General features: G+C 33.5%; 1 long non-coding RNA gene across 2 annotated transcripts; it reads right to left on the bottom strand.

The window, feature by feature from the left end:
- Positions 1-320: 320 nt before the first annotated feature.
- LOC110728554 lies at positions 321-3,137 on the bottom strand. Of its 2 annotated transcripts, XR_002512711.1 has the most exons (4): positions 2,828-3,137; positions 1,730-1,792; positions 1,254-1,619; positions 321-1,021 (listed from the first exon to the last, which is right to left on the bottom strand). It is a non-coding gene; the product is annotated as an uncharacterized LOC110728554 (long non-coding RNA). The 2 variants fall into 2 exon arrangements; XR_002512712.1 differs by lacking the exon at positions 1,730-1,792.
- Positions 3,138-19,978: the final 16,841 nt, after the last annotated feature.

The raw sequence follows: 19,978 nt of genomic DNA, 5'->3' as shown, positions 1-19,978 counted from the left end.
GTGTTACTTTTAATTTCTTATGTAACACTTACTTATCTTTCGTAACATTTTTCAATCATATAGTAACACTTTATCTGACATTGTGTATCACTTTTGCGAGCTAATATAACACCTTGTTGGTCATTAGGTAACATTTCTCATTCATCTTTTGACATATACTAAAACTTTATTCGACATTATGTATCGTTTTTTGCAATCTAATGTAACACCTTGTTAATTAATAGGTAACATTTTAAAATATGCTATTTTCATTTTTTTAAAATATAAAAATTATATTAACATATACAACAATCACAAATGTTAAATTAACATATACGATAGACATTAATTTGAATTGATCTAATTTCATAGTACTTAAAAAAAATACATAAACACTAATATTTTTAACCTATAGTAGCTTGAATATATACAATTTATTTTTCAATCAGTTGAATCTATACATAATATAATGAATATATAAATAATATACCTAAAATAACTTGTTATTTTACACTTGCAAAAAATTTACAACTGGAGTATTCAAAACAACAAGAGCAGCAGTTCCAGCAGAGCCGAAGTAGCAACGCAGCAGGTGCTCTAGCAAGGCATAATGTGAAGCAGCAACCCAACAGAGCAGAATGTGAAGTAGCAGGGGCAGCACTATCGGCAGTAGAAGGGCAGCAACAAAATCTAACTAGGTAGGAAGCCTTAACCCCTCTAATCGTCAAAAGCCGATCCTTTGAAGATGCAGGTATGTAAACCGTTAACCATGACAAAAAAAATAATAAAATAAAAAAATTGCTGAATGACAACCCTAACACTACAGCTACTGCATTACTAGGAATATATGACGCGTAAAACCGTTTCCCTGCATCTCGTTAGTCATCATAGTAGGAGTGAGTAGAAAAACCCGATGCACCAATTTATACCTATTTCATAACAGCCTAAAAAAGGAAGTAAATCAATTACTAAAGAACTCCATACCACTTCATACTAGGGTTTGCTTGTGCATATCAAAGGTGTCGAGCATCCACCACTAGTCCTACAACAAAAATAAAATGACCTCTGTTATTAAGCACAGAACACAACCCTGTTGTAATGGCCATTTTCAAAGCACTAGGATCAGAAAAACCACGTTCAAATTTGATTAGTAAAATGCAGTTCAGCTATGTCAAATTGTTAGTTCTAATTTCTAAGGATTGTAAGGCAAATGAATAAAAAAAAATGCTAAAATTGACTTATTAATGATCTCAGATTTCATGATTAGTTGATACCTGAACTCAATCACAGTTTGCAAGACAAGGACACTTCACTATAATAGCTGATACATAGCGTGTCACGTTCACAGTGACTAACTTAGATCAAAGCTTACTCGGCCCTGCAATCCAGCCTGCATTAGGCAACTTATAGATTGCAAGTATTTCAGATTTAGATTAATATCTGCATAAAATATGATTATATTCAATCATTTCATATAGATAATTACAAAGAAAGAATAGGCACCAAACTGGGCATGACTTTGCCAATGCTATGCTTTCCAAGGAACCCCCAAAAGCAGTCAGCTGTTCTTTTCCTATAGTTATTAATTGCAGCAACAAGCTCAAAACTTGTGATTATGTTTGTAGCATCCCGTGCTCCTCCTAACCCAGTTAACATAAGCACACATAAACAGCAAGAACACAATTGCACATGTAGACATAATAAAATTAAGTAGTAATTACATATAAAGACTGCAGCGCCAAGCAATTACCTCAACAACTACTATATCAACATTCTGATCATCCAATAGAGTAAATTCTATAGCTGTAAGGACCTAAAATATTTCCATTCATTAATTGAAATAAAAAAAATTATAACAATAATTATAGGAGTGCAAATGAAGAGAAAACTTCCAAATGTTGAATGAAAGTAGGACATCAAGATATGTATTCCAAACCTTCTAACAGACACAGGAACTAATGTGTAATTTGTCAAAAAACTATAAATACGAGACAAGTTAACAAGGACAAACCTAGGAATGAAGAGGCCTAGTAACATAGGGTGAGAATATTCTATAGCATAAGAAACATAAATGAAGAATGAACAAGACTATCTATTTTCTTAACCACACAATAAGTCATCAACGAACAGAGTATGTCTTAAGGTGGCCAATCCCGGCCCCTCAGTGGTTAACTTGTACTAGATTTAATCTCCATACCACAGCAACAAACATATTCTAATCATTTAATGAGTCAAGGGACAAACAGCAATAAGGTTGGTAACTCGGATCCCAACTCAATCTATTAGACAAAAGAAGCAAATGAGGATGATCTACTGAAGATACACTCAAACAATTTCTACTACTTAATCATTGCTTTAAACTATACAGCTAATTCAAATAATCTGAATGCTAATCTGAAAAGTCTAATCCAAAAACTTTAAACTCTTCAAACCCAAAATTGCTTCAATCTTTCAAAATTTCAATTAGTTTAAACCAATTCAATTCATTACCTTCAACTCATTAAAACCCATTTAACCCCTTGCAAACTTCTCTCGTATAATACCCTACATTAAGCTAAAATATAATACAAAACAAATTAAAACTTTAAGCTCTAATTGCTAAAATACCCTACCTCAAGTCTTCAACAATCGGTCAAAAAAAAAAAAAAAGTCTTCAGCAATCGTAATTCGAAAAATTTAGATTAAAAAAAACAAAACTTAATATAAAAATCGACAATCTTAATTAGTAATTAATTTCAAAATATTCATCAAGCAATTGGAATAAGAAAAATTAAAAAAAAATCAAATAACCCTAGATTTGAACAACAATCAATAAATCCAAAGAACTAACAAAAAATTTAAAGATTACCTGAAACAGAATGGCTTCGACCCATTATGTGAGTAGGAACGGCCGCCAGGAATGATAAATGGAATTATAGATCGACAGACGATGGATGTGTGCATCGTTAATTCGTCACTCAACAACTGAGGCCTTCAGTGGTAAGTGTGTGGGGACGTTGGGTGGCCAGTGAGGCCTTTGTTGGCCAGTGGGTTGGAATCGGCGTGGGGTGGCCGGTGGGGCGATGAGTGACAAACTGGTGAGTTTTTAAGAAGGGAAAAATTGAGATCAGGGAATTGGTAAAGAGTAAAGGAGTTAAGGAGGATAGAGAGAAGCCAAATACTTCGTAAGAATGTTTTTATTTTTATTATTTGTTTTTTTATTATTATTATTTTTTATCGTAACATTTACCACTAATACTAAAGTGTTACAACCAACTGCTACATAAAATTAAAGTGTTACAACTAAGTGTTACCTAATATTAAAGTGTTACAATCAAGTGCTACCTAACATAAAAGTGTTACAACCAAGTGTTATATAAAACCAAAGTGTTACAAGAATGTTACTTATATATCAATTAACTTTACAACTTTAAAAGTGTTACCATTTGGTGTTACCTAATGTCACTTTTGTAGTAGTGTATTTACTTAAATTACTTTTAGAGAAAGATTAGCGCAGTCTTGTCTTAAGACTTAAATCTATTGCCACATTAGTTATTAGCTTAAATTTAATTATTTTTTTTAATTTAAAATTATGTTAAGACTCCTTAAGACTCGATCAAATTTATCTCTTCATCCCTACGACCCATTTTAGATTTCCTTAAAATATTTATTATTTTTATTCCTTTTAACATATTATATTTTAATATTAAAATTCATATTATGCAATATAGATGATGCATAAAAATAAAAAACAATGATGCATAAAAATAAATTATAATGGAATTACATGAAATTTAAAGATTTTAAAATACATGAAAAATATATTAAAAAATAAAATAAAATAAAAAAGTAAAACATATTGCATTAAGAAAGTTGTAATGTAAAATAAAATTGACTAATGTAAAATTGATCTGAACCCCAAAACGACTTTTTAAAACTAATTTTTTTATATTATATATTAAAATTGTTTATACGTAGTAACATGTTTTATGTTATTGAAAATGAATACAGTAAAATGAAGGTCCACAATCCAAGGATGGGTATGGATGTTCTTCAAGTTTTTCTAGTGAGTCTTGCTGCACCTGGATGCATACACTTTGTTTCTAAAAAAAAAAATACAACGTATATTTACAATTTTTTTTATATAAATCAAATAATTAATGTTTTTAAAAATAAAAAAGTTAATTAATTTTTTTTAATCAAAACACTGTGTTTTGATGTGTATATAGGTAAAAACACAGTGTAGAAGTGTTAAGTTGAGTCTTAAGTTGAGTCTTGAATTTTCAAGACTCCACTTGAGATTTTGTTAAGACCAAGCCACATAAATGTATAAAAAAAATAAAGTCTTGTCTTAAGACCACAAAATCATAAATTGATGATGTCACCTATAGTCTTAAGACCTAGAGCTAATCTTGCTCTTACAAGGTAATAAGAAAGACAACTAAACTGAAGGACAATTATACAAGTCGATCCAATATAGCTTTTTAGGTCATGATGTCAAACTAGCTTGATTAAAAATATTTATATTGCACGAGATTGGCCACAAGCTTAGCTTGTTTTGCGCTTATTACATACGAAGTACTCTATCCAATTTTTTTAATGCAACACTTTATATAACTGCCCTTATTTCTTTAAATAGATTACTTTCTTAAATGAAAATATTATAAACTATTTTAATAATTTTTTCTATCATATCTCTAACTATTATTAAATAATTCCTCAACAAACCGCACTTGCACAATATGTTTAACTCAACACTCATAAAATTATGTACGGATGGCAGATCAAAGTGTTGCATTCAAAACAAATGGGGGATTACATAGTAAGGCCCTATTTACTTTGCCTTAAAAAAAATATTCAGCTTAAACAATTCTGATTTAGTAAAAATAAGTTCAATTCAGTAAAATTAATTTCAGTACAATAAAAGTACAAATCAATAACTTTAAAGAATAAATTTAATGCAAAATCAGTAAAAATAATTTAAGTTTACCAAAAATAATTTCAATTCACTAACAATAATTTAATTTCAGCAAAATAATTTCAGTTTAGTAAAAATAAGGTGCAATATAATTATATAATATAATTAACTTGTGTCACCTACTGTCCTACTAGCTTGCCGGGGAGAGCAGGTCAAGGATAAGTAACCACAACCGGATTGCCACCGGGCAGATTACTAACTAGAAAAACGTAACTGAGTTCTTTTAATTTGTAAATGCTTTAATCATATAATTAATGCCTGATAATTACACCCCAAACACGTAAGACTGACTTCAATTTTCCAAAAAGTGAGATTTAGAAATTTTTTTTTTTTTGAAAAACAAGAAAAGGGGAATGTTATTAACCAGCATCCATTTCCGCTAGCTTTTGAATGCCATCCGGAAACGGATCAAAACACACAGATTCATCACAGTTCACAGGGCACGATCTAGCAAGCAAATGTGCCACGACATTACCCCCTCTCTTAATATGACTACAATGAGAAAAGTTGAAAGCAGACAATAAATTAAGGATACGACTAATATAAACAAAAACATAGCTTAGCCCTTCCTGTTTCTTGTTTATTTTCTGGATCACTCCCAACAGTGGCGGAGCCAGGATTTGTAATCCGGGGGGACAATTTTTAGATGTTTAATAATCGACAATAATTATAAGAAAAAAGAAATTGATCACATAAATTGTTTAATATATATTTGAAATCGCTTATGAGATATGACAATTATTCTTATATGGTGAAAGAGGAGTTGTTAAAAAATTAATTGCATATTAAGAAATTTATTAACCAAATTTTTTTTTTTATGCTGGTAAACCCCAATTTTAAGGTATGTAATCCTTAATAATCGATAAATATGATTTATCAAATGATAAGCATTTACACAAATTGATAGTAGATGTAAAGGGATTTGGGTTACATTTTAAAAAAAAAATAATAATAAATAAATAAACTTTCTTTGACTAAAAATAAAATTGGAAACTTAGTTCCAAACAAGCTATAAAAAAATAGAATTTAGGCACACATAATTAGAGAGATAAAAAAATACGGAGACATGTGTTCATTACAAATAGTTTAATAACACATTAGTAATCACTATCAACAAGGCGATACTTGATTAAACAGTTAAATGAGAGTAATTAGAGGTTTGAAGACTTATAATACTTTGTATATATAAATTACATACTATATAATGAAATTTAAAAACCAGTAAAAAAAAAATGGCAAAATCCAAAAACAAGAAAAAGAAGTTAAATAGGAGCACTTTGTATAAACTATAAAATGAAATAAAAATAAAGTCCAAAAATAGCAAAAAGAAACAAAAAAAATGATCGGGTAAAGAATCGAACCTAGGATCAAAGAGAAATACAAGCTTTACTCAAGCCCATCAACCACCAGACCAAATGTTGTCTTTGTTATATAAGGTATACATGTAAGGTATTTATTCTTATTTACAGCATTTATTTAAGCTAACATAAATTAAATTTTTTTTTGGAAAAATGGGGGGACAACCGTCCCCCCTTGTTCCTACATGGCTCCGCCCCTGACTCCCAAGGCATCACTCTCCACCCACACATTGACGAACCCAAAACGAATTGCCAGCTCCAAACCAAATAGGACAGCAGCAGCCTCTGCAACTAACGGGTCCCAAGCACCAGCAAAACCTCTTGATCCTGTAAACATCAGCTTACCATTCGAGTCTCTGGCAGCCACACCCAAGCCCGTCCTACCTGAGTTTAAAATTGCAGCGTCCGAGTTTAGTTTGATCACACCGTCAGGTGGCTTCATCCAGGAACAAGGAGACAACGTATACTTGGGCACCCCTCCTAACACACGGCATGAGTAAAGGTTATGCTCCTGAGTATATTTAACCAAGCCTGCTGCCAGTATCCTAGGATCGTGACATTCATTTGTAAGCAACGTTTTATTTCTACTTGTCCATGCCGCCCAAGCCAATGAGGCAAACACCCCTAACTCAGGTCTGGGTAGCCTATCAACCACATAGGCGAGAACCTCCTGAACTCTACTATCCCCTTTCTCATCAATCAAATCCCTGAAATGACTTGAATCCCAAATCTCTTTCGCTGCCTTACATCGGAACAACACATGTGACAGGGACTCCACAGCTTCAGGGCATTGCTGGCAGCAAGGTTCAGTTTTGATGTGACGTCGGTGAAGCTCCTCATTTACAGCCATGGAGTTCGAATACACTCGCCAGAGAAAATGTTTTAGCTTTGGTGGGCACTCCATATCCCAAATTCTCTTCCATGTCCTTTCCTCCATGCCCATTCCCGACTCACTGTATCCAATAATGCCCAACCAATAAGCAGTACGAACAGAAAAGACCCCATCCTTCGTTAGACCCCAAACCTGAATGTCTTCCTGAGCACAAGAGTGTAACGGGATTGACAAGATATTGGGCACATCTTGAGGTTGCATATAGCGAGAAACACAGACTAAGTCCCAGGAGCCTGTAGAAGTGTCAACCATTTCAGCAACAGTTAGGTTTGGGTCAAAGAGCCCATTGGGGGTAGGAGACGGAACCACAAACTTACCACCAACAGGCAGCCATCTATCTTTCCACGCTGAGATCTTCAGCCCGTTACCAACACGCCAACACAATCCCTCCAGAAGGAGAGCTTTTGCCCCCCAAATGCTTCGCCATGTGTAGCTTGGGTCAAAACCTCTTCTCGCCTCAAGGAAATTACTATTTTTAAAGTAACGAGCCTTGAGTACACGATGTAAAAGAGAGTCTCCCCCATGCAAGAGTCTCCAACCTTGTTTTGCCAAGAGAGCTTGGTTAAAAACCTTTAAGTTGCGGAATCCCATACCTCCTTTTGCCTTTGGACGACATAAATAATCCCAAGACTTCCAACGTATTTTCCTCTCAACTCCATTACCCCACCAAAACCTAGCCAGAATAGAGTGTATTTCATCCAAAAGGGTATCAGGAATTTTGAAGACCCCCATCAAGTAGGTCGGGATTGCCTGTGCAACAACTTTTATAAGAATTTCTTTCCCCGGCTTAGAGAGCAATTTCTCCTTCCAACCCTGTAGTTTCTTCCATATTCTTTCCTTAAGTCCTGCAAAGACCGCTTTTTTCGATTTCCCAATAACAGTCGAAATTCCCAGATACTTCTCATGTCTGTCACTTCCTTCACCCCCAATAATTCACAGATATTTCTTCTAATACCACTGGCAACCCGTATGCTGAAAGAAGCCTCTGATTTATGAAGATTTATTTTCTGTCCCGACGCTTGTTCATAAACCTGAATAATGTCTGCAATTTTTTAACATTGGACAGAGTTTGCACGGGCAAATAAAATGTTGTCATCTGCAAAAAAGAGGTGAGAAATCCGAGGGGCACCATTACAAACTTTTGCTCCATGGATAATATTATCCATAGTAGCTTTTTTCAATAAACCTGAAAAGGCATCAGCAACCATGAGAAACAAATAAGGAGACATAGGATCCCCTTGTCGAAGCCCCCGTTGTGGAACAATATTTCCAATCATCTCCCCATTAATCTTCACAGTAAAATTATAGCAAGACAGACACTCTAAGATTTTCTCACACCACCTACTATTAAAACCCAATATCAGCATGACTTTATGCAAGAAACCCCATTCAACCCGATCATAAGATTTCATCATATCAAGTTTTAAAGCCATAGTCCCATGTCTGCCCACCCCCCTTCTCTTCATTGCATGGAAAATCTCAAAAGCCACCAAAGCATTGTCTGTGATAAGCCTACCCGGAACAAAGGCACTTTGTTTAGGAGAAATAACATTCTGAAGAAGAGGTTTCATACGGTTTGCAAGCATTTTTGAAATAATTTTGTACACGACATTACACAAGCTAATTGGTCGAAATTCAATGATCTTGCGGGGCTCATGACACTTCGGGATAAGAACAATGCAAGTTTTGCTTATATCCGAAATATCAATATGACCGAACCACCAATTAGTGATAAAGCTAACAATGTCGTCACCAATAATATGCCAAAATTTTTGGTAAAAGAGAGCATGCATACCATCGACTCCAGGAGCTTTGTTGGGGTGCATATCAAATAAGGCAGTACGAATCTCCTCGGCTTCAGGTTCTTTATTAAGACTACTATTCATTTCCTCTGTCACTCTGTGTTGAATTCCTTCAAGAGCAGCCTCTGTATTATCCACCCCGTCAGATGTAAAGATCATAGAAAAATAATCTATGATTATCTATTGTATTCCCTCATCTTCCTGAATCCACTGCCCAGCCCCATTCTCTAACCCTGCTATGTGATTCTTCTTCTTCCGAGCACTCGCCTTATGGTGAAAATATGAGGTGTTTTTATCACCATCCCGAAGCTCATTGGTTCTTGCTCTTGCGTGCCAATAGGATTCTTCAAGACGGAGGAGTTCATCAAGCTCTTCTGAGATAGCCCTGCAAAGTTCAATAGTAGGTTTATCCATTGCCCCTTGCTGAGTCTCCTTTAATTTCTCTTCGGCCTTCCTGATCTTCTTTTTCACATCTCCAAAAGTTTTCCATGACCACTTACTTAATGAATCAGCACACATGGTAATCCTTTCCTGGACAAAAGTATTTGCACAGTGACTCCATGCTTCCCTCACCACTTCACCACAAGCTGGATTTGACAACTAGTACTTCTCAAACCTGAAAATTCTCTTTTTCTTCTTGTTCCTCTCTCCCATCCCAGCTTGCAACAAAATAGGAGCATGATCTGATCTCTTGACATTGATTGGGTAATGAGTTACCTCATAATATGGGAACAAAGTACACCACTGATCGCACGCAATGAATCTGTCAAGTCGTTCCCGAATCATAGTCTCCTCATTAAGACCCCTTTGCCACGTAAAGATGCTTCCTTTGTACCCTAAATCCCTCGTATGGGTTATATCAAGCACTTCTCGAAAACCATCAAGGCTCCTATCATGCCTAGTCACACCACCTGATTTCTCCCTTTCATACAAAATCTCATTGAAATCTCCAAACAATACCATTGGGATCTGTGTGTTCTCTCGGAGACTTTTGATAAGTTGCCAAGTTTTATGCTTATTCTCCTTCTCAGGCCATCCATACACACCTACTGCCCTCCATTGTGCAATACCATTTCTATCCAGAATATCAACTGCAATATGGTTAGCAGAAAACGAAACAGTGCTTACACTAATATCCCTCCACCATAATCCCAGACCGCCTGCTAAGCCATTACTACTAACACACATGCCCTCTGTAAACCCACATTTGTTACGAACTGCCTCCAAAAGTCCAGAATCTATTTTTGTCTCCATAATGAATACAAAATACGGCAAAATACTCCAACACCGCTCCCTAAGGGAGCTGACTGTGCGAGGGTTGTCGATCCCCCGACAGTTCCAACTATGAATTTTCATTGTTCTTCACGGGGTGGCTTGTGCACCACCTCCGTTACTTTCAACATTTAGAAATTTTGATATGGACAAAATGTTGAACTCTAAAAATCTTATCCAATTGAAATCCGAATTTTGGTATTATTTGCTAGTGGGTCCTTTAAAATCCATTATAATCTAAAATTGGTATATCAATCAATAAAAAAGTTAGAGGATGCCACACCGTGTGACTGGAGTTACTCGATTTACTTTTAACTAAGTAACCCTTGATTAAGTAACCTCTCAAGTATCTCTTGACCGAGTAATCCCTCGAGTAACCCCTGATCGAACCCCTCAAATGACCCCTGATCGAGTAACCCCTCGAGTAAAACCTGGCCGAGTAACCCCTCAAGTAACCCCTGATCGAACCCCTCAACTAACCATTGACTGAACCCCTCAAGTAACCCCTGACCAAACCTCTCAAGTAACCCATGACCGAGTAACTCGAGAAAACCCCGACCACATGGGTGTGGCCAGCCACATATAAAAATTTGTGAAAAAAGTTTAGCTATGTTAAATTTTACCTTATGTTCTTGAAAAAAAAAATCACCTTATTTTAAGAGCTTATTACTTATTTAAAATTAAATAAAAAAAAAGTTATGATCATATTAAAAAAAAAATTAAGTTTTAAACTTGTTTTATGTGCGATTTTTTATCGCTAAATAACTGTGATTGTAATTAAAAAAAATTGTGAAAATAATATTAATAAAATACACATTAATACAAATCCAATAAACTCCATTGATATGTTTTTTCTTTATGAATTTACGTACATATAAGGTCAATGTTTAATCAAATCAAATAATTAGATCAGAACAGAAAAAAATAAGTTCAAATCAAAATAATAAGTTCAAATGAGATTAGATAAACTAAAGTAAGATGAACTAAACACAAACTTAATTACTATTTCCATCCCAAATTATTTCGGGTACTCCAACTCGCGTCATTTTAAACTTTTTTTCGAATGAAATTTCCATTATTAATTCACTTCGTTCCCTTTTTTTCTTTGCGTTTTGTATCATGTATAGTGATGATCAATAAATAATTAGGTTGAGATTATTTTCCTGTTTTTTAAATTAGATTCTAGTTTTATAGTTATTTCAATAAATAATGGGATCCTTGAGGATGCAAAATAAATTATTGGAGGAAAAAACTTGCAAAAGTAATTTATGGACACATATTTGTATGGAAAATTGGGATATGATGTACTCCCATCATTTCTTTTTATTTACTCCCTTCGTCTCTAAAATAACGACCTTTTAGGGCATTTTTCATGGGTATTAAGAAATTTAAGTGGGATGTACAAGTGTATAGGAAAGCTAATAAAAGTACGTTGAAAAGATAAATTTACATGTCAAAACTAATTTTGCACAAATATTATTACAAATTAGAGGGTATTTTAATGCAAATGGGATGAACATTTTGGGACTAAAATTTGGCCAAAAGGGTCTTTTTTTAGGGAAGGAGGGAGTAATACATTTTGACTTTTACGGAGCAAATCATTGACCATAAAATTCTTCAATTGATATGTTTATTGAATTATAAACATTTGATATATTTTGAAAATTGATTTCAAGATGAATCCAACATTATCTCACATGATACGACTTTGATCTTTAATTAATAGTGTAATATAGTCAAAGTTTTGAGAGCAGTTGACAACAAAATTTAAAATGTAATAATTAAATTGATGAAACGGGGGGGATTATATTTAAAAAGAATACATAAAGAATAAAGGAGAACAACCAAAATAAAATAAGTAAAGAATAATAGGAATCGAATGGAGTAATCCGTCTTATTATATCCATCTTGTTTACACCCACAAAGGGGAGTGAGAAGTTACCCTAATTATACTGTGACTAATTGATTATATAATTATGTTAGGGTTGGTGAGTGCACAGCGGAAGCGAAGATGTGTGTGATTGAGAAGTGTAAATTGAATTGATAATTGGCAAGATAATTACTATAAATGAACACACGATTTTGTGTAACAACGAGCACTTTTATTCCACTATTTGAAAGTATGAGAGTACAAGAACCCTTGAGGGTGATTATTACAAAAGAACTCTCACTATAAGAAACTCACAAAGGAGTATTATGATAGTAGTGGAATATTACAAGGAGGGAGAATATTTTGTAGAAAGGCTTGTATTTGGTATGGCTTCTTGTGTTTTTGTGTTGTGTTGTTGTTGTTATTGTTATGCCCTTGACCCATATTTATAGGTGAGGATGGAGGCTTCTAGATTTTTATGGGAATTTCTCCATAATTATGGCTCTTAATATAGAGGCTTCTACTTTTAATCAAAACGATAACAACAACAATCTCCACCTTGGACCAAATTTTATCTGTGCGCTCGTCTTATGTTACTTGGACCCGTATTATGTGAGCGTTGTTGCTGAGTCCGGATTGAGTATGACGAAGCCATAATAGAAGATCCTTGTAATACATAGAGATTTCTATGTCTGATGGCCTTCAATATTTCTTGAGCACCTTTGGAGACTTTGAGTGCTCCACCTTGAGCCGAAATATTATATCCTTTTGAGTCCAGACTGCCAATAGAAATGATATTCTTTTTCAGATCAGGAACATGATGAACATTAGACAAAGTCCTGATCACACCGTCTTGCGTCTTGATCCGTACGGAGCCAATACCACGAACCTTGCAATGATAACCGTTACCCATTGTAACAGTTTTATTCTTCACCGGCTGATAGTCGGTAAAGTGAGACTTTTGAGAATAAATATGGTTGGCAGAACCTGAATCAAGTACCCAGTCAGAAATTTTATTTCTTCTTGGCGAAGTAGCTAAGAGAACTTCATCATCGGACTCTATTTCTCCAAAACTGGCTTCTGCCGTCTCTTTCGGCTTTTCCTCTTGCTCTTTCTTTTCGAGCTTTTTATTTGCAAACCAGCATTCTTCAACTGTGTGCCCAAGTTTCTTGCAAAACTTGCAAGATTTTCCAGATTTGTGTACATTAAATTTGGACTTCTTATTGGTACTTTTACTACCGTGTGATCTCCCTTTTATGTTTAAACCTTCGGCATTTTCATTAGAATGAACTTCAAGGTCAAATTTTTCTTTTGAGAGTAAGTGAGATTTAACATCCTCAAAAAAAGAGTATCACTATTGCCATAAAGCATAATTTCCTTGAAGTGTTTATACGAAGGTGGTAGGGAGACAATTAATAACACGGCCTTATCTTCATCTTCGATTTTAACATCTAAATTTTCAAGATCAATTATAATTGAATTAAATTCATCGAGATGAGTTTGAATAGAAGTACCTTCGGCCATTCGAATTGTATAAAGCCTTTCTTTAAGTCGAAGCTTGTTAGCGAGGCTTTTAGTCATATATAGTGACTCTAACTTCAGCCATAGGCCGACTGCTGTGTCTTCATGGACAACCTCGCGCAGTACCTCCTTGGTTAAACATAGTTGGATTGCCGAGAGGGCTTTTTCGTCCAACTCTTGCCATTGCTCGTCTGTCATTGACTCTGGTTTTTTAGCTTTTCCATCCAAAGCCTTCTTTAATCCGCTCTGTACTAGAACGGCTTTCATCTGGACTTTCCAGATGCTGAAATTAATCTTGCCGTCAAATTTCTCAATCTCGAAATTCGTGACCGAAGACATCTTTAATGTGTAAACACTCTAATCAACCTTTGGCTCGGATACCACTTGTTAGGGTTGGTGAGTGCACAGCGGAAGCGAAGATGTGTGTGATTGAGAAGTGTAAATTGAATTGATAATTGGCAAGATAATTACTATAAATGAACACACGATTTTGTGTAACAACGAGCACTTTTATTCCACTATTTGAAAGTATGAGAGTACAAGAACCCTTGAGGGTGATTATTATAAAAGAACTCTCACTATAAGAAACTCACAAAGGAGTATTATGATAGTAGTGGAATATTACAAGGAGGGAGAATATTTTGTAGAAAGGCTTGTATTTGGTATGGTTTCTTGTGTTTTTGTGTTGTGTTGTTGTTGTTATTGTTATGCCCTTGACCCATATTTATAGGTGAGGATGGAGGCTTCTAGATTTTTATGGGATTTCTCCATAATTATGGCTCTTAATCTAGAGGCTTCTACTTTTAATATTCTCTAGAATATTCTAGGAGATATTAAAGTTGTAGATAACTCTAGAAAAATCAAGTGCAATCTTCTCTTGATTTTTCATGAAACTTCTAGATTATACTCCATCGATATATAATGGGCTTATAAAATTTGGGTCATACCCTACAAATTAAGGATTGAGAATAAAATAAAACACAAAATATTTCTCCCAAAGCAAAAGAAGGTGTATTTTCCCTCTTCTCTCCCGTACTCTAGCAGGGTGATTTCACTAAGAAATAGGAGGAATGCTCCTGTCCAACTAGTATCACTATTGGATCATTTGTAGAGAAACTTTGTTTGCAGCCGATCTCTTGGAGAACTCAAGGTGGCATAGAGGAAATCACGCTACATTACAAAGGTTGTATTCTAATCTATTGTGCGATTCTTTATTTGTATATACATTTTAATCTTGGTTTAGGCGTTATGTAAGTGATACATGAAATTTGGTTTAGTATACCTAAAAGGCTAAAACCCTACAAAGAGTACATAAATCATAATAATAGTTGTCTAGCTAGATAACCACAGGCAGATCAATCTTCTAGAAGTCTTATTTTAGGCTGAGAAGTTTTTTTTAACACAACTAAGTAGATTATATTAAAAGATCATAACCAAGTTCAACATTACCACCCAAAAATAAGACCAGAAAAATTGTGGTTGCATCAAATAAGCCAACTAAAAGGTTGATAATTTTGGGAGGACTTTTGCTGTAGTATATATTTAGATTGAGAAGTTGATTCAGTCAACTATATCATTATCAACTATGTCTACTGCATTTTTGTTTTTTTTTTTTTTTGAGTAAAGAGAGACGCGAGCTAAGTGCAGTAATGCAGAAGGAATTTGATCGCTGTTTTTTGGGTATCATCTTCAAGACTTTAATTAACTAAACAACTTAACATCCACCATTTATTGTAATTTATACTTCCTCCATTTATTTAAGTTATTACAATGTTAAATTTCAACCAATACACTTATTTATACTTTAAGTAAAAAAACAACATATGAGATTTTTTTTATTCATCTCAACGTGTATAAACTTTTAAAAATCCATTTTTTGTATATATATATTTATTGGTAATTCAATTTTTATTTTAGAAATTATGCATTGACAATCGAAAATTTATAAAAATAAATAAATAAATAAAAAAAATAAATAAAAAAAAAAACGACTAAAATAAATAGAAAAAATTTTATTATGTGTGTAAAAAAACGTAGATAATACTCCATTACATAATTCCTGCATTCATGAAAATTATTATATGGACAGCCATTGCTTCTACGGAACACGTTGCCGTCCACACTTTTAAATTTAATATATATGTATATCCTATGCTTAAGGGAAAGTATACATGACCATCCAATAATTAGGGTAGAATCACAAAAAATTTCGATAAAATAAAACATTTTACATGCAAGATTATTACGTACTTAATATAAAGTCAATTTCATTGCATTAATTTCTTAAAGTAATAGGCGGCACAAATGGTTAAATTAAAATTAAAATAGTGAGACAAATTCACATGTGAAAGGAACATGTGAGGTCCATCCTTTAATCCACTTCCTTTCTATATAACCCAATCAATTCTTTCTCTTCATTCATCAAAACATCTCAAATAATACTCTATTTTACATATTTCTTATTAACCATATATAACCAAACACCTTAATTAAACCTCTTAATCACTCTCCTAAAATGGCAACTTCTCGGATAGCAAGGGTTGCATTAGAAGTTGCACCACCTCAATTTGTTGACGTTATGAGGCATAGAGCGTCCAAGATGTTAGACACCATCCATGAAGAAGATAGAGATTTCAATAATAATATCGACTCGTTTTCATGGAAGAATAACAACAATAATACTAATGCTCCTAGATTTGCTCAATCTTCTTCTACTTCTCCTTCCTCGGCAACTTCTTCATTTTCGAGCATGTCGATTTCAAGTCACTTTTTTCCTCGGAGAGTTTAAGGTTTTGTATATTAGTTACCTCTTTAACATGATGTTCATGTACATATTATTGTCGTAGTACGTCTTTTTTCCCATGGGAGTATATCTTAAGAAAACTATCATGGTTGTACTTAAACTTTTTGCATTGCTTCTTGTGTGTGTACTTTTTACCGCAAGCATTTTTAATGCTTGTGGTTATCTATAAGAAGCTAATTTTATAGTGTAATATATATACTTGTATTTTACTAAGTTTTTATTGGTCTACATATAATATATAAAGTTATAAAAGGAAATATAGTCTTTAATTTGTTTCATAAGTATAGAAAATCGCCTTGTTAGAATTTTGGAATGGACAAACAAGCGGAAAAAGATGTTTATCAATTCATATTACATTTTATAGGCTTAAGCATCTCTAATGGTGGTAGCTAGTTAGGGACTTGCTTGCAATTTAGAAAATTCCCTTGCTAATAGCTTGACCATTGGAGTTAAAAAATAAAATTAGCTTGGTCAAGCAACCAAGCTAAATTGCTTGAGAAAAAATTTAATTTGCCAAAATGAGTGGTTGATATATTATTAAAATTAAATTTAAAAATCTAATTAAGATTTTAAAGCTCATTTAAATCATAAGCTAATAGCTGACCATTAGGACACAAAATTAGCTTAATATCTTATGTGACATAATAAGCTAATTTGCTAATTAGCTTATCATTAGAGTCGCTCTTAATTAACCAAACCGATATGACTAATCAAATCAAGAAAGTAACATTAACACGGAGTAGTAAATTTTTCATCCAACTTACTAGCATGAACACTTCCATACCACTTTCAGCTATATAAATACTCCCTCCGTTTCATAATATTAGTCTCATATACGTACTATTTTAGGCGTTTTAAAAAGATCTATCCATATTGAATATGTTTCATTTTTAACTTAATTTTTTTTGGAATTAATTGGTTGTGGATTGATGACATGACTCTAAGTAAGAAAATCTCTACCTTGAATTATGCAATTATGATTTATGCTTTCCTAACAAAAAATAAAAAAACTTAAATAAGGTAAACTAATTATGAATTATTTTGTAATTTAATGTTATATTCCAAATATTCTTCTTTTCTTATTTTATGTGATTGATTTCATATGGGACTAACATTTTAAAACGAAAATTCCAACCATAATCGAATTTCTATAACATAGCATTTTTCATGCCTATTTTTTTTTTTTTTTTTTTTTTTTTGGTAATTGAGCTACCGTAGAATTAGTTAACCAAATTGTTAAGCATAATGATACGTTATTCAAGAAAATATCCTTCGATTGATCATGCGATTGTTATTTATAAATATAGAATTAATCAGTAAAAGTTTAATTCTGTTATTTTTGGGTTTTTAACATTTTTTTTTTTAGAAACTAACTACAATTCGCGGGCCACTAATTTAAGATTGCTATTGATTACAAGTTTACAACTAGATCATGTGAGGTTATGCTGTGGATATAAGTATTGGATCGGATTGGGTATGATAATGCGGGACGAAATGGGAAGCATTGTGGCTGCTGCGACGCAAAGATTGAAGGCAAGATGGGAGGTAGAACAAGCGGAAGTTGCAGCAGCAAGACTCGGTGTTCAGGTTGCTCGCCAGCTTGGAATCATGAAGATTGTATTGGAGTGTGATGCTATGACTGTGGTGCAGACTATACAGCAAGAACTTATGGGGTACTCTCCTCTGATGTTGTTCTATGACGATATAAAGAGGATGAAAGCAGATTTTGTTTCCTTTAGCTGTTGTCACATTCGTCAGGCGGGTAATACTCTAGCACACTTAGTGGCTAGATATAATGTGTGTGAGTCCATTTATGTATGGACTGAAAATTTCTCTCAAAGTTTCATTACTTTGACGGAATTTGACTTAATTTAATAAATTGTCCGGCTAACGTTTCCTAAAAAAAAAAAGTATTGGATCGGATCAAAAGTTTATCGAATCTCATAAGGTAAGGGATAGGAATTGTGTTCTCTAAATGACAAATTTTATATGGTAGACAATGGACCAGCTAGAACCTATAACAATTAGTACATTATAGGATTTAGGGTTAATGGAATTTAAAAGGGTTGTTTGGCGGTGAATGAGAAAGAAGAGAGAATTTAAGCTATGAGTGGGAGAAGAGAACAGATAACAAAAAAAATAGGATTTAGAGTTAATGGAATTTAAAAGGGTTTTTGTTGATTAATAAAAGAACAAAAGAGAAAAGAATTAGGGTGGAAAGAGATTGATGACCAAGTCAAATTCCATGTCTAGAATAGACCCGGTGCACAATAACTTATTGTGCACCCAACCACCTAATATGTCATACGAAATGTGATTATATCATACGAAATGTGATTATATCATTACAAAAGTGATTATATGTAATATCCCGTATTTTTATACGTATATTTAATTAAAACATTATTTTATGAAGTATTTAAATAATTCGAAATGAATTATTTATGGTATTTTAATAATTTAAAAGGTTTATTTTAATTAAAAGTCCATTTTTATTTATTTAGTTGCTTTGGAAATGTTTTATTTTATTGTTTAGAAACATTGGGGCATAATTATTTTATAAAAGGAAGTTTTAAATCAATGAAATTTTAAAGAAAGTCAAATGTCATTTGGAACAGGAGTAGGAATCATTAAGGGTAGAAGGGGAATTTTAAATATGAGGGTTTGAGAGAGGGTATAAATACCCATCATATGAGCAAATTGAACTTTACACAAGGTGGAGAATACCCAAAGATAAACTCTCTTTCTCTCTCCTCTTATTTTTTTCTCTCTTCCTTAATTTTTCCCCCTCCCTCACACACACGCCACACACGTGGCCGGCCACCATCACAGCCACCGCCCCCAGCGAGCACCGACAGGCGGCGCGACAGCAACCCTTGCCATGGTGGTGTGCATGCGCAACCCTCAACAAAAAAAAAATTCTTCTTTTGTTTTAAATTAATCCAACCTTGTTTAATTATTGATTTTGGGTGTGATGATTTTATGATGTTTTAATAATGATTATTATGAAGTATATAATTTTTAGATTTGTTTTTGAATTTAAAAAGCCCCAAATTGAAAACCCTAGGTTTCTAAACTATTGTTTATTGATGGAATTTGATTGTAGATAGTTAATCAAAACTATTGAAATTGATGTTTTTAAACATAATTACAGCAAGTTTATATGTTTTTACAATGCTGAAATTTTTATATAAAGGCTAGAATTATGTTTCTTGAAATGATTTTTAATTACCCATTAATTGGAAATAAAAATAGGTGGTTTAAATTAATTTTCAGCATGTTTTAGAAGGTTTGAAAGTGATTTAAAGGGTGTATATATTGCTGGAAATTTATATTGAATAGGTAATAATGTCTCTTTGTAATTTTGGGTTGTAGGAGACTTCCAAGCGAGTGATTTCGTGTAGTCGTGGTGATTTTGAGATCATATTCGAGGTACATTCGCGTACTCGGTAATTATTTAAGTGTGTAGAAGCATGCTAGACTTTGTTTAATTAATTCCAAGGTAGTATCATGATATGTATTGG

The sequence above is a fragment of the Chenopodium quinoa genome, unplaced genomic scaffold (assembly GCF_001683475.1).
Source record: "Chenopodium quinoa cultivar QQ74 unplaced genomic scaffold, ASM168347v1, whole genome shotgun sequence".
Taxonomy (NCBI): Eukaryota; Viridiplantae; Streptophyta; class Magnoliopsida; order Caryophyllales; family Amaranthaceae; genus Chenopodium; species Chenopodium quinoa.
The sequence above is the reverse complement of the archived record's forward strand: the minus strand, read 5'-3'. Positions and strand labels throughout refer to the sequence as shown.